Source organism: Lissotriton helveticus, chromosome 5_1 (genome assembly GCF_964261635.1).
Source record: "Lissotriton helveticus chromosome 5_1, aLisHel1.1, whole genome shotgun sequence".
Classification (NCBI taxonomy): domain Eukaryota; kingdom Metazoa; phylum Chordata; class Amphibia; order Caudata; family Salamandridae; genus Lissotriton; species Lissotriton helveticus.
The window spans coordinates 1,023,338,841-1,023,353,165 of NC_136065.1; the positions used below are offsets into that span (position 1 = coordinate 1,023,338,841).

Below are 14,325 nucleotides of genomic sequence, written 5' to 3' on the forward strand. Positions count from 1 at the left end.
GATAAAATTCTCATATAGTTATCTATAAGCATGAGCGCTAAATCCGCTCCGATCGCGGATTTTGCGAATTTTCGGTAAATTCGCGATCCGCGAACTCTCGCGAATTTGCCGAAAATTCGCAATCCGCGAGCGGCGGATTCCGGGGGCAAAAGTTCAACCATTCCTGGTCTGTTGTAACTAATTTACGATGGCGCCGGCAAGCTGCCAGTGCCATCCTAAGATAGTTACTAAATTAGCTTCAACAGGAAGCTCTAATAGATAAGATAAAGCAGGTCATCGAGCGCCTGCTTTATTTAATCTATTAGAGCTTCCTGTTGAAGCTAATTTTGTAACTATTTTATGATGGCGCTGGCAGATTGCCGGCGCCATCGTAAATTAGTTACAACAGACCAGGAATGGAATAATACCGTTTTGGAGGCTTGGCAGGTGTGCCTTCTTCCCAAATATACCGTCGAAAATCAGCTGTGACGCTGGACAAAGGCCTTTGCATCTTTGACCTTCACGAGCGCAATCCCCGTGCTGTTATGTGACCAGGAGCTTCTGTCTCTACATCTGCTGCTCTGATAAGTCTCTGACCTTTTATACACACAAGAGCCATGTGCACTCGCTTGGAAGCGCCGTCCGTTTGGCCCCGCCCACACACTCGCGGTGTGCACCGTCTTCCCGCCATTTACCCACTATGATGGGCAGATCACTCAAGGGACCCCTGCGCCCTTCGGCGCGATTGCATAGTAACACACACCTGGTCGCTGTAGACAAGTCTCTGGCACTTTAAGCAGCTGTAGTGTAGTAAAAGCACTATACATTTACCCAACGAGGTAGCACTTACTGATTATCCAGTAGAAAGTACTCCAGTTGAGTAGAGGTATGGCACAAAACGGTGGCTTCTTCTTGAATAAATATGAAGGGCAGGGTTCATTCTGGCACGCTTGTCCTGGCACAAAAATTAAACCTCAACAGGAAGCACTTACAGATATCAATACAGCACGTGCCCTAGTTGAAGCTTACATTCAGTGACTCATTCATCAGCCCAAAAACAATCGTGAGCGTTGTGGAGGCTGGGCAGGTGTGCCTTCTTCCCAAATATACCGTCGAAAATCAGCTGTGACGCTGGACAAAGGCCTTTGCATCTTTGACCTTCACGAGCGCAATCCCCGTGCTGTTATGTGACCAGGAGCTTCTGTCTCTACATCTACTGCTCTGATCAGTCTCTGACCTTTTATACACACAAGAGGCATGTGCACTCGCATGGAAGCCCCGTCCGTTTGGCCCCGCCCACACACTCGAGGTGTGCACCGTCTTCCCGCCATTTACCACTATGATAGGTCACTCAAGGGACCCCTGCGCCCTTCGGCGCGATTGCATAGTAACACACACCTGGTCGCTGTTAACAACTCTCTGGCACTTTAGGTAGCTGTAGTGTAGTAAAAGCACTATACATTTACCCAACGAGGTAGCACTTACTGATTATCCAGTAGAAAGTACTCCAGTTGAGTAGAGGTATGGCACAAAACGGTGGCGTCTTCTTGAATAAATACGAAGGGCAGGGTTCAATCTGGCACGATGGTACTGGCATGGAAGCCCCGCCCCCAAATCCGCCGATCCGCTAAATCCGCGGATTTTGCGGATCCACGATCCGTGAATACGCAAATTCGTGAATCGTGGATCCGCAAAATCCGCCCATGCTCAGTTATCTACCCTTAGATGGTAGAGGATATGCTCTCACATGGAAACCCAATTGAAGAAATTAGAGGCACTGTTTTGCTTATTGCCTTTGTCTTTGTATTCTATGAGAATGACAGTGTATTTTAGATCACAATAGTTCCATGGCGTATAGCCACTCCTTTGAAGATTGCAGGCCACCTGTTTGCAGTCCCTTTGTTAAATGAACTGTTTTTGTACTGAATTGAAGGAAAACAACAACTATGTCATTTCCTACGTCACTAGGTTCTGCGGGATTAAGTCATAATAACCTGCGGAACTCACCCACAATCCGATTAGCGACAGCTAACAGATGAAAAGTCTCAGCACCCAGTCAGCGATCGCCAGCGTGCCATCAATAATATCGCCAAAGTATTGTGCTTGCTTCATCAGAATAATTAACAACAAGGGGTGGTGATGGACAGAGTCTCTGAATTAAGCAGAAAACTCTCACCCAGTCAAGAGATCAGGGCTAGATCCAACACCGTTTTTTAGCTCACTGCATCATCCCAGTTTCAGAACCTGGCTGTATGCAAATTAGTCTGTTCCTGTCCCAGTGCATGATGGGAACAGGGCAAACCAAACTACAAAGCCAATTCTTACACTGGAAAGGAAACAAGCTACCGGGGACCGGTTTCTGGCATTTCAGCCTCTTCGGCCCGGCTTGCTTGAATCCTGATGGTGCAGTGAGCAAGGGACTCATGTCTGAGCATACCCTTCCACGCTTAGGGTGGACAAAATAATTAACAACAAGGGGTGGTGATGGACAGAGTCTCTGAATTAAGCAGAAAACTCTCACCCAGTCAAGAGATCAGGGCTAGATCCAACACCGTTTTTTAGCTCACTGCATCATCCCAGTTTCAGAACCTGGCTGTATGCAAATTAGTCTGTTCCTGTCCCAGTGCATGATGGGAACAGGGCAAACCAAACTACAAAGCCAATTCTTACACTGGAAAGGAAACAAGCTACCGGGGACCGGTTTCTGGCATTTCAGCCTCTTCGGCCCGGCTTGCTTGAATCCTGATGGTGCAGTGAGCAAGGGACTCATGTCTGAGCATACCCTTCCACGCTTAGGGTGGACAAAATAATTAACAACAAGGGGTGGTGATGGACAGAGTCTCTGAATTAAGCAGAAAACTCTCACCCAGTCAAGAGATCAGGGCTAGATCCAACACCGTTTTTTAGCTCACTGCATCATCCCAGTTTCAGAACCTGGCTGTATGCAAATTAGTCTGTTCCTGTCCCAGTGCATGATGGGAACAGGGCAAACCAAACTACAAAGCCAATTCTTACACTGGAAAGGAAACAAGCTACCGGGGACCGGTTTCTGGCATTTCAGCCTCTTCGGCCCGGCTTGCTTGAATCCTGATGGTGCAGTGAGCAAGGGACTCATGTCTGAGCATACCCTTCCACGCTTAGGGTGGACAAAATAATTAACAACAAGGGGTGGTGATGCTTCATCAGAAGGCGTTGAACATCAAAAAAGAAGGAGGAGCTGGTTTTGCCACAGAACCAGAGTTTCAGTGCAAAAGAGCGAAATAATTGAGGCTTCAGTCTTCCACCTGTCATGTACTGGTAACCTCTGACAGTGTGCAGTCCTTTGAGTCCCTTGGCCTGAGTTTTGGCCACACACCCCCTTTTCCTTTGCTCCAACGGAAGTGCAGTGCACCGGAGGATTCGAGATTGGCAGAAGGCATTACATTATGGTGCCCATGAAAGAGCAGCCTGAGCGTTCTCTGACACTGAGTAATGAGTGTTGGAGCCTGAGAATGTAGGCCCGGATCTGCATAAAATGATCTGTGCCCTTGATCAATGGAGAGCACACTATCTGTAGTGACTGCCGCAGAGAAGAGATATTGGTGCACTGCATTGAGACATTGAGACTTTCGAATGAGCTATGAGTGTTTGCCAGGAGGGCACTCCAACGGATACTGAGAAGGACCATTTTCATGAAAGGCCTGAATGAAGAGGCCCATGCGGAAGAAAACAACAGAAGAGGATTTGATGAACAATAGAAGCCTGCCGGAGAGGCTTGGACGGACTCTGGGTATTTCCCGTGCGATTGCATAGGGTGGGTGTTGGGAGACTGATTTTTGCTGTTTTGCTGGCATTGTTTTGGAGTGGTATTCTGTTTAGTAAAAGCAGAATGGGGTCCATTCTCTCATTCTCTGTGGAAGAGTATCCCTTTTCACCTCAGAGCATTGATGGGGATCACCACTGTTTCACCTGAACATATAATGGGTTGCTGAAATGCATCGGAGCCATAAAGGTGTTACTAGATCATTTTGGGATTTGCTTTCTGCTTAGAGTTGTGAAAAATGATAGTTTTGCTTGTAATAGTGGTCATTGCTTTCTCCTGTTGTCTATATGTTCTTAATAACGTGTTCTCTAGTGTTTTTAGGCATGACGTTGTCTTTTGTGGGTTGAATTATTTTTGCTACCCAATTGACATCTGTACCCACCTCCCAACCTATGTCTCTTCCTACTACTACTTCTTTGCATTCTTTCCATACTTTACCTGAACATGAACTGGTTAGAAGGTCAGATTTTACTAATAATTCCTTTGTACAGCTTCTGCATCAACACCAGTTAGTAATGAACACCACTTGTTGTTGGGTATGTGGTCTAAAGCCACATACTACAGATAGAGGTATTCCCTATTTGGTTCTGCCATTTAGTTACAATGGGTCTGTATTGGCATATCAGACGATGTTTATTTATGCCAACGAAGTCTACCCCTTGCGTTCCATGAAAGATAACTCGAGTAAAAATGACTTAGTGAAGGGAATAACGGATAATATTGATATCGATTCAGACACAGACTGAGTGATTGCCTATGTAAGGGCAAAAGGAGGGTCTGAGGTTCTGCGAATTCTGAACCCGTGGGTTCCATTTTGTGTATGGCAGCCATTTTGTGGTTGCCCTCACATAGGCCGATGATTGTGGCTGAACTAGTTTTTTAAGGACATGTACACCTTAGCTCGAGTTCGTGCTGACTCCTGTTTGACCTGAGTGAACTGACCCTGTTGCCTGAAGCTGACCTTGTTAAACCAGTTCCTGCCCTTTAGCTGATCAAGATTAAGGATCAGAGCACAGGACATCATAAAGTTTACTGCACACAAACATGCCTTATCCTACTTCTATCTGTTTCTGTTCCTTCTTTTATGGTCTGTTTATGATATGGGTTGTGGTCCTTTTATTATGGGTTTGTCCGGCTTGTGTAAGAAGGAATGTTAGGTATTTTGCATGCTTGCAAAAGCTAGGACTGCCCCTTACTTGTATGCTGAAGTTTGTAACCCTGAGAGCATATAAAAGACCTCTGTTCTCTGTACTCCTCAGACTACCTCATTCAGTTGCTACGGTTTCTGTGTGACGTGGCCTCACTTATTAAATTTAATAAAGATGTCTTTTCATATTTTCAGCTTCTGTGCCAAGTTCTTTTTATTAGTAAGTATTCCCTGAGAATGAAGATTTCAGTTCTTCAGCTTGTGGGAAATTCAAAGTACTTTGAAGGATGAATTTCATCTATTAGATATTATTAGAGAGTTTTGTTATCACACAACTCTAGCGTGACATTTGTACTTTACTGCAACTCTATTGGGAATTCTAGAGTTTGTGATCTCCAGGGACTGCGGCCAGTGTCAGGGATGCAGCGGCATTTCTCAGATCCATGATATAAGCTTACTATGGGCTGGCCTTAAAGACTGTGACAGGTGGCTCAACGGTGTCTGGGGGGCAAACGACAGTAAATGGTCACAGGATAACACAGATAAGCATTTCTGGGGCAAAGTGGAAAGAACTAGAACATTCTATAAGAGCTAGAACATGCTGGAAAGAGCCAGAGAGTTCCACACAATTTTGAGTCATCCAAGCTCCTGACATCCCTACAACTAAAAGCGGACCTTTGTATTTGGTTCCTCGACTCTGTCTTGGTTATCTGAGGGGTTTGTTATTGCCACTCCACTTCCATACCCTGATAAGTCATTATACTGTTACTTACAAGACACTATATCCTATTGTATACTTAGATTAAAGGTACTTTGTCTTATAGGAATGCAGGGGTTACCGGTTAGTCGGTTGTAGACCAAGTTACTATGTTAAACCATTACAGGCCATAGAATACATGAAGAGCAGACTCAACCTCCACACCCCCACCCGCCAGCTCCGCTCTGCCAGCCTCGCAATCGCAGCCGTTCTCCGCATCCAACGAACAACCTCCGGCGGCAGATCCTTCTCCTACCTCGCCGCCAAGACCTGGAACACCCTCCCTACCCACCTACGGCAGACCCAAGACCTACTCGCCTTCAGAAGACTCCTCAAGACCTGGCTCTTCGAGCAGTAGCGGCACCCCCCCACCCCCCTCAGCGCCTTGAGACCCTCGCGGGTAAGTAGAGTGCTTTACAAGTACTATGATTGATTGATTGAGATAGACTGACAAGAAAGGTCTTTCCTCCTAGTCAGGATCAATCAGCTACAGCCCTCTAAACTGGGCCCCTGAGGAAGCCGAAATAACAGGACTAGAAGGCTCCCTCCCCTTCTAAGAGGGGTTTAAAAACTACCAAACAATACCCACATTTACCACTAGTCCTACCAACCCTACCTCAGGTATGGTGCCTGCAGAACTGATGTACGGAAATCTCTTTTTGACTTAATGCAATTTAAACTTCTTGATTCGTTCTCAGCTAGCCAGACAGATCAATTCAAGGTTATATTTATCCTGTCATAATTGGCCAAGGATGCCTTGAAGAGGGTGATTCTGCTAATTATTAAAAAAAATTCCTGGTTGTTGAATTATTCCCTTTTATTGGAACATTATAGAGAATCTTTGGAAAACGCCAAATTAAGCATTAAGGGCATCATTACGATTACAGTGCAACCGCACATAGTACAGTCACAAGCTCTCATTTCTCTATGGGAGCTTGTATTGTGGTCAGAAACCGGCCGCAGCACAAGTTCCCATGAAGAAATGGGAGTTTCTGTTAATCCATGCACTGCGTGCAGGCACCTCATTGTGCCTGCCATGCAGTGCAGGGATTAACAGGGGGCATCATTGGTGTCCCCCAGACCTCAACCGGAGGCCACTGAGGGATGGGGGCCTGGCTAGGGGCCCCCAAAGTCGCTTTCCGACAGGCTTTTCATAATCCAGATGGACGGAAGCCAGTTTGAAAGAGTGGCTGGTTTACATTGTAATTGGGCGGTCAGACTGTAAACCTACCATGTTGATCTGTAAGCCTCTGACTAGGGGTCGGAGGATTACTGATTAACATCGTAAAATAAATTGATAATAACTCAATGTTATTAGCATTTTTTTTTGTTCCTGCTGCTTTGCGGCCGGGGTGGGTGGGGCTGCTCTGCTCCCAGAGCCAGACAGGGAAGGAGTGGTTTTAATTGCTGACTCCAAGCGCACATGATGCTTTGGAAGGGCCTCTCGGGCCAGCCAAACAGTCTTGCGCACTTTGCTTGTCCTCCAAAAAAAAAGGGGGCTTTAGAAAGTTCTCCACCCAGGCTGTAATGCAGCCCCGTCTGAGCACCGAACCATGATGCTCAGACCAATCACAATGCTTCATTGCAGCGCAGGTCAGACTGTAAACCTACCATGTTGATCTGTAAGCCTCTGACGAGGGGTCGGAGGATTACTGATTAACATCGTAATCAGCCCCTAAATGTCCATCTGGGGCTCCTTACTCTTATCAACTAACACCAAGAAGGGAAGGCCTTTGAATTTAGTTAATTTATCACACTACGTGTCAGGGGAAAACCCACTGCCCTCAAGCACTAGTTAGTGGCATGCTTCATCACAGGGCCGCTTCTACACCCTGCTGCAGGCCATCATACAGGGTGGAGCGCAAAAACATATTTTTTGAAAAACATACTCTAGGAATCCATTTTTGCAGAGTCAGTGATTCAGTTAAAACTATCTGGGAGGGTACCCTCTATATTACTTTATTCCTGGGTCCTTCCTGATAGGGGTAAAAAATATTTGTTGTGGGTGTACTTAGGGCATGTTTCCTGCCAAATTCTCTAGCCCCCAAAGAGTCTATGGCATTCCTCAGGATATAGATCCTGTTTCCTTACCTCCCAAGAATATATTTCATAAGTGAGGATTTTAGTGTAAACTTAACTGTCTTGTTATACTAACATGCCAGAAACTTCCCAAATTTTACATATTCACTCCAGAAATCAGGGAGAGAACGGGACGTCGCCCTAATGTCACACTTACTCCAAGAAACTATTGTCACCCAATCGGTCCTCTCTTCTCCTTACTCTAAGACAAGGTTCAAGAGATGTGATTAAATATATTAGTCATTATAATCAATTGGTTTCAGAATCAGGAAGCGAGCTACGCTTTCTTTCTATCAAGGTTAACATGAAGATACGAAAGATGCCATCTCTCTGGTAGTTATCTGACCCACTGATTGTAATGGCCTCATAGGCTTAGCACTATAAATAGACTCCTAGCGAAAACAACACTGGTAGGAGAGAAGGGGAATAGCTTATAGGATTTATTTTGTTCTAGCCGGAGAAGCTAAGTCTACACAATGGCCAAACGAACCTATACACATTGGACAATTACAGAAACACCTTACAATCGAAAAAAAAGATTTTAAAAAACTGAAAGAAAGCCCTAGTAATGTTGAATACCTGGACATTTCCTTAGGAACTATGGGGCATATTATCAAGGACCGGTGTTAAAATTATCGCCGTTTTATCGGCAGGAAACTGCCGATAGAACGGCGATAATGGGCTTGATAATATGCTCTTGTTAATTCCCATAGAAGCCCATCTTCTGGTTTTAACATGGGCTTCTATGGGAAAGAAGTGACTTCTGGAGTTATTGTTTGAGAAACTAAAAACATAATTATTACTAAATTACATGGACATATAGAATCTTCAATTTTTGATCAATTGATACTCCGGCTTTCACTATTGTATAAGGAACTTCGTGGTTATGTAGACATAATCTGTAAATTGACTGGCAAAAAACCCTTTCAATGTATGCACTTTCATACTGCAAAAATAAAAGCTTTTGCGATAAAACACATAACATGACGTGTCTTATATTACAGTCTTCAGAGGAAACAATGTGGATTCCTGATTCTAATCAAGAGTATCTTGATTTGTTTAGCATAAAAGGGGCCAATACATTACCACCACATCCATCGATTAAATTGATCGTTTGTTTGTGCCCTGATTCTGGTTCCTGATGCTAACATACTGCATGGAACAATTCATACTTCGAAGTCCTAAAGAGGATCAGGTGCCTAAAGAATAGCTGTCATGCCACTCACCTGGAGTACTTGTCCTCAGAGACGAAGTTGGATGTCTACTCACTCCTGGTGCAGCATCCAATCGAGGATATTGGAACCCCAATTCGAACATTGCCTCAGAAAGGAAGGGGGGGGGATAAAATAAGACAGAAAGAAACTTGCGTAGTCACAATCTGCTACTGGGACTTCTGATAAATTGTGTCTAGTCTGCTCACCAGTTCTCCCTTCAGTGGTCAGGTTTTTCTGTCTGAGGAAGTGTGCGGGTCTTGCTTGTCCAAGGTATTGTTAGTGTGTTATAGGAGAATATTAATAAAGCATTCTCTTTAGTCTCTGCCAGTTAGTGCACTCACCTTGATAACGCGGTTTGTTATCTCCAACCTCTTGTTACTTTTTTGTTTTTGCAAGAGCGGATTCGGCGGTAAGTGGGAAACCAGAAGGTGGTTGTCTGGTTTCTGAGTAGTGGGCTTCTTGCTTACTTGCGTAGACATCCAAGAGAGCAGCCGGAAGAGAGAGATCCTTCTCTCTAGACAGAATCGAAGCCAAGCACACTTCGTGGTTTGGGCATGGTTTTTACACCACTCCCAAACCCAAGATGGCCACAGCACGTGTCCTCCGAGATCTCGGGAGGCACGAGGCAGACACAGTGATCAGAGCACCTGGGCCCCGGGAGACGCACATGGGAAGCACATGGATGTTAACAATGCATATTAAAACGTAGTCAGCAACCATGAAAGGCCCTGGGGGATATTGCAAATAGAAGCCGGCCTGGGAAATGTAATAGAAAGATGTTAATACTGATTGCAACTAAAGAGCATCAACTGGCCTATGAGCTCCATGGGATGCACATGAGACCATAGGAACATCTTAGGGTGCAAGAGAAAACCAGCCATGAGGGACATCAATATGGTCCTTGTACCATGGCCTAATGTACATATGAAGCAGGAACATGATGGCAACCCAGAGCCATGCCAATACCTGGACAGCATTCTAAAGAAGGGGCTCATTAGATACTCTGGGTCCGATTCACAAAGGTAAACTAAGACATTTGGTCTACATTTAGACCAAATGTCTAAGTTTATGACTTTGGGAATTCACAAAGGGTATTTATGAGTACTATCTTTATGTCGGCACACAAGGGCGGAGATCCAGCCTGAGTACGGACATAAAGATAGTACTTGTAGATGCCCTTTGTGAATTCCCAAAGTTGTAAACTTAGACTTTTGGTCTAACTTTAGACCAAACATTTAAGTTGACCTTTGTGAATCAGGCCCTCCATGTCCACTGCCAGGCATCAATTTTCTTTTTCCAAAATGAGGAAGAGAGTTACGACCCATGTGTTTATTACCGTGAGTTGAGCAAATTGCCATCAGAAATCGGTATCCACTACCCCTCATTTCAGTATTGTTAGATCAAATAAATGATGCCAAGATCTATACAAATTTGGATCTATGGGGTGCATATCATCTAGTGGGAATCTGGGAAGGTGACAAATGGTAGACAGGCTTCAATACCCTTTATGGCCAGTATGAATAATATTTAGTAATGTTGTTTGGCTCTGCAATGCCTCACTAGCACGTCATTAACAACACCTCCTGGGACATGATACACCCTTTTCTTGTAGTATATCTGAATGATATTCTAATCATCTCCTGGTCCAAAGCAGAACATTAACTGCATGTTAAAGAAGTCTCTCAGAGACTGAGACACCAATCCCTGTTGCAAAAGCTGAGAAGTGCTTATTTGAGGTTACTGCTGTCACCTTTTTGTGCTTCCATCTCATTGATCATGGAGCATAAATGGATACAGATAATGTTAAAGCTATATGAGAATGCCTTGTTCCTTGAATTGTCAAGGAGATACAGAGATTCCTCAGTTTTGCTAACTTTTATAAACAGTTAATTCAAGATTTATTATCCAAATTCCTTCCGCTCACTCTGTTTACCAAGAAAGGCGTTACTTTTGCTGGTATCCAAAACAAAGGAAAGCATTCTCTGAATTAAAGAAATCTTTCCAGACTGCTTCGATACTAAAGCTTCCAGATCATTCACAAACTTTTATTGTGGAAAGTGGCACCTCGTCTTATGCCATAGAGGTTATTTAATCATAATAATATTGGACTCCACAGCCTTGCTTTCTGTGGCTTTCAATTCCAATCCATATGAATTCCATGATATATGATAAAGAGTTGTTAGCCATAAAGACAGCATTTCAACACTGGTGTCATTAGCTGAAGGGATACAATATCCAATTACAGCCTGGACAGACCATAAGAATCAGGGCTAACACAAAGCAATGAAGTGTTCCAACCCCTGAGATGCAAAGTGGTCCCTTTTCTTCTCTAGATTCCTGTATGAAATCACTTACAGACCTGGAAATCATCATAGCAAACCTAATGCCTTGTCATGATCAATGGAAGAGAAAACAACACTAGCAGAACCAAATGCCATCTTACTTCTTCAGTCAATGGAAGAAAAGAATGCTCACTCATATCTGACAGCAGTCAGAGATCAATATGCTGTTCTCAACCAATGGGAATGGATAGTCGAGGGACCTTTGAATAGGAAAAGGTTGAATGCTTTGTTATGGCATGCAAATTGTCTGTATATACTTTAAAATAACTTACGACATCTTGTATTCTATTGTTATGGCACTCCAATAGCAGGACATGAAGGAGGTAGAAAGACAGGAGAACTTCTTGAGCAGCCTTCCTGGTGAGAAAACATGGATCAAGAAGTGAAAGACTGAATGATCCATGCCCCCTGTGCCAGAACAGAAACACCTCTGAGTATGTACTGTGGGCAATTGCAATCTGTGCCCACACCCATCAACTCAGGACTAGTATATCACAAGATTATATTGCTGTGCTTTCTAATTCTGAACAATAGACTATAATTCTGGTTGCAGTCGACTATCTGACTAAGACTGTTCCTTCTGTCTGACATAATAAGATGTCTACACCTTTTAATTAGCCCAGGTCTTTCTAAGCAAGACTGGTTGTCTTCATGGACTTTCAGAGCTCATTGATTTAATTAGACTACTGTAGTTTCTTTCTTAATCTTGGAAACAATTTTCAACAATTCAGCTCGGCATAATGCATTTTCATTTCATCAATTACCATCCTCAGATATATGTTCAAATAGAGAGAGTTAATCAAGCCTTAGAACAATATCAATATTTTTTTTAATGGACCAGCCCCAACATTGTCCACAGTGGATTCCCCTAGCTGAGTTCATTAAGCTTTTCTCTTTTTTTCTCATATAGGTATCATTCTCATATCTGGCCATATGTTTTTCCATTACCAGTGCCTACTGTACATAGTATGAACAATAACATAAGAGACACTCAAATAAAGTCAATAAAAATCTCCAGAGAGCCAAAACAGACTATAAGTGATTTGGAGAACGACACAAACAGGCTGGTCCTTAGTACAATTTAAATTATCTTGGTTGGCTATCATCACAGAATCTATTCACGGTTCCCAAATGAAGCTCCTTCCCAGATTTGTTAGTCCTTTAAAAGTCATTGCATTAATCAGGAATTCTCCATTCCAGCTGATATTACTAGCAAAGTGGCACATACACCTAGCAGTTTACAAATGTAGGAGTAAGAAAACAGCCAATAAGGACAAGCTGAAAATGTCTTTGGTTGTATTAGATGGATCCCCTAAGTAAGAGGTGGATGAAATTCTTGGCTCCTGCTCCTGCCTAATCCAATATTTCCCCCATCATTAAAAAAAACATAGGTCCTGGTTTAGATTTTAGAGGGTAGCAAGGGGAGTGTTTTGGAGGGAGACAATGTCAGGAATTCTGAAAGGTGTATTCTCTGGTGATAGTGGCCAATGCAGCATTACTGCAGCCACATTTTTCAGACTTCACAATATAAGCTTGCTACGGGCTGGCCTTAGAGACTGTGTGTAGCAGCCTGTTGGTGGCTGGGGAGTGAAAGAAGGTGGTGACTCAGGATACTTCAGATTGGCACTTCTGGGACAAAGAGGATAGACCCAGATCAGCCAACAAGAGCAAGAGCATTCCAGTAGATCCAGAACATTATGGAAAGACTCAGAGGGTTCCAGACCCTTCTGGGCCAGGAAGAGCTAGAAAGATCAAAGCCAGTATAACACAGTATCACAGTTTGCCTGGCAACAGCAATTGGTGAGCTCTCCATTCAAGTCACATAGTCAACATCACTTTTGTTCCCTGAACATGTTTTTATTTTGCTCCTCTTCGGTTCCCTTGGGTGGGCATGGCAGCTAAGGCTAATCCTTCATTTCACAGATTATGAGATCTGCTTGCAGCCATTGAAGAATTATTCTTCAACATCAAACACTCCAAGTCATCCTGGCATCTCTACTTTTGGAGGTAGATTTTTGTATTAGGTTCCTGTATTCTACCTTGGTCATGTGGGGGCTAGTCACGGCCACTCCATTTCCCTACCTTGGTAGGCTATTCTACTGATACTCACAAGACTCGCTAGAAATGCGCATGCGCGGGTGGCCGCGCATTTGCATTGGGATGGAAGACGGGGCGCGAAAGAGAAGAGGGAGCCCCGGGATACCGCGGACCAGGTAAGTGCCTTTAATTTACTTTTCTAGTATATTTAGCTGAAATTAGATATGTAGGAGAGGGTGGGAGGGAGGCGGGCAGCGCGTAGTGGGGCTACGCGAAGTGCGTGGGTGGGCGTAGCTTCATGCCCACTTCGCGTAGCCTCACTACGCATACTATGCCCACCCTTAATATATAATAGTTTTTAATTTTCTGTTTCTTGCGCTTCTAATTTTTTCCAAACTTTTGTTAAAATTTTTACCAAAGCAGAATTCATAAGTATATCATCTGAGGAAAGACATAGGATCAATGCCTGTTTACATGTTCTTACCCCTCTTTTGTTAAATAGTCTCTTTAGTATAGTTACTCTTTCATTTTTCAATTCAGGACAGAGACACAATAGGTGGATAATGTTTTCCTTCCCAGATTTAACCAACCTACATATTGTGTCCTTTTCGAGTTTTTTCCAAGGTGGTAAATGGCATAATCCCGGCAATAAACCAAATCGTGCTTTAATAAATATTTGTTTGTTTTTCAACGACCATGGCGTGTTCAAGTATTGCTGTACCATCTTTTTTGAGAATCCATTTATTATGGACCATGCATGTTTTCTTTTTACAAACGTGGCTTTGTCACTTATCAACGATAAGTGATCTGTTGTTATATCAATAGTTTTCCTAAATGATTCCTGTGTTATGGTAGAATTCCAAATCGACCTAGCCTCAAATTCTTCCAGAGCCGCATCCAGAAATTTCAAGGCAGATGATTTGCTATTGCCACTAATTTCTTTCCAAAGTAACTGGGACATTAGATTG

General features: G+C 43.6%; 1 long non-coding RNA gene across 1 annotated transcript in view; it reads right to left on the minus strand.

The window, feature by feature from the left end:
* LOC144753475 (uncharacterized) overlaps nucleotides 1-11,680 on the minus strand; it is a 48,370-nt gene extending 36,690 nt beyond the window's left edge. Inside the window, exon 1 of the long non-coding RNA XR_013594376.1 lies at nucleotides 11,593-11,680. This is a non-coding gene — a long non-coding RNA (uncharacterized LOC144753475). The remainder of the gene's footprint in view (nucleotides 1-11,592) is intronic.
* Nucleotides 11,681-14,325: the final 2,645 nt, after the last annotated feature.